Raw genomic sequence first — 2,125 nt, 5'->3', positions numbered from 1 at the left:
CTCCAGCATCCTTTCCTGACCCTACTACCCTCTCTCCCCTGATATCCTGTGCTTCCCGTCCTTTTTCCAGTCACCTGTGTCCTCAGGACTACCTGTGCCATAACCAACAAGTGTCTTATTATGCTTTATTTCTTCATAGACGATTTCCTACCCCCCCCCTTGCCTATTTCTGCAGGATAAAGAGATGAAGCCTTAGGGATGTGGTGCACGGGGGTGCAAAGGTCGTAGTAGTATTCTGTATCTTAGGTATTCGGAATGTGACATGTGAGTCTTCATTTTACATCTTCATCTGTACATGTTTACTACCATTCTTCCAACCTGCATACTTATCCTTAGTATGCTGATGTGCTTTGTCATTGGAGAGAGTTATTTTAAAGGCAGCCTCTGGTCTTTGATTTCTATACAATGTAGTCACCACTCTCCGGCCCTTTCCATGAATGCTGTGATTTCTGTAGTTTTTCTTCTCCCCCCATCTGCTATTGCATGGAGTGGTCTTACCCTCAAGCAAGGACCTACCATTTACTTCAGCGATGTTCTTGCTGATGGGGGTCCTGCCCAGCAAACCAGACTCCCAGTTCCTTTAGCCCCTTTATTCAAATGTATTGCCCTCCACCTCCTTAGTCAGCCACTCTGAGCTATTCAAATCGGTGATGCAGAGAACTCAGCACCTGCCTCAGCCTGCCCTCCAAGAGCTCCAGGTTACTCTGCATTTCCACACCACTGGCTCGCCAAGCCTTCAAAACCTCCTTCCCATTCATTTCCCCATCCCTGGCTGCATCCACTTGTTTGGATTCAGTTGTTTGTTGTTGCCGTTGCTGTTTGGTTTTTAGACAGGGTCCTGCAGTGTTAGCTCAGGCTGGCCTTGCTCACAAACCTCCTGCACCCACCCAGGGCCGGCATTGCTGTATACCGCTGTGTCTAGCTCTTCCTTCAGTTTGGTGTTACAGTCTGCCTCTTTAGATACTCCTTTTTTACTCTAATTTTTCAAACCCACTAATTTTTTTTAATGCTCCTACCTAGAGATTTCCCATTCCTAAGTAGGTCCAGTCACTCATTTTTCTGTGTCCATTCCTAAGCAGTTGAACTTTGCTGGAGAAAAAAAAAATCCTAAAACCCGAGTGACAAGTATCAAAACCTCACCATCCACAGCTAAGCAGCCTCTGGTGCGCCCCATAGCTCCTTTATTTACTCATTACAGGAGCTTCCCAATGTCCCCCTTTCTCTCTAAGGCTGTGGCTATTCCAGTTCTCTAACTCAGTAGACACCCTGCCTCTTCTTCGGGAGGAGAAATTAAATCAAGACGCCACACACACCATGGGGCTTGAAGTCATGTCTAGCAGCATGCATGTGTTTCAAGCATCACATCAAACTGCAGCCAGCTGTCTTGAGAATCTCTTGCTTTGGAGTTTCCTGAACCATCTTTTTTTTCTTTAAGATTTATTTATTTAGTTATGTGTACAGTGATCTGCCTGCATGTGTCCCTGCAAGCCAGAAGAGGGCACCAGATCTCATTAAAGATGGTTGTGATCCACCATAGGGCTGCTGGGAATTGAACTCAGGACCTCTGGAAGAAGCAATCAGTGCTCTTAACCTCTAGCCATCTCTCCAGCCCCTGAACCATCTCTTAATTACCTCTCTTCGTCTCTGCCTTTCCCCCTTTATACCAGCTCTTTCCTATCAACATTTCAATAATAAATAAAAACAACCCTTGTACTGAGGTCCGCTTTCCAGTTAGCCCTCTTCTTGCCCTCCACTTCTGGCAAGAGAGACAGTCCTTTTCAACAGATGAGTAGGCTTCTGGGACCAGCCTAATTTTCAGGTTCTTGGCTGCCACGAACAGAGAAGGCTCATGAGTGCATGGATTTGGAGAAATGGCTCAGCAGCTAAGGGTGCTTACTGCTCTTGCTGAAAACCTAGGCTTGATTCCAAGCACAGAACCACCGTAGCTGTGGTTCCAGGGGATCCGACACTCTCTCTGGCCTCCGTGGGTACCTGGATGCACATGCCGCAAATAAACTCATGAAGGTACACACACATAGATAGATAGATAGATAGATAGATAGATAGATAGATAGATAGATAGATAGATAGATAGATAGATAGATGACAGATAGATAGATGACAG

Source organism: Microtus ochrogaster (assembly GCF_000317375.1).
Source record: "Microtus ochrogaster isolate Prairie Vole_2 chromosome 14 unlocalized genomic scaffold, MicOch1.0 chr14_random_2, whole genome shotgun sequence".
In the NCBI taxonomy this organism is placed as follows: Eukaryota; Metazoa; Chordata; class Mammalia; order Rodentia; family Cricetidae; genus Microtus; species Microtus ochrogaster.
The sequence above is the reverse complement of the archived record's forward strand: the minus strand, read 5'-3'. Positions refer to the sequence as shown.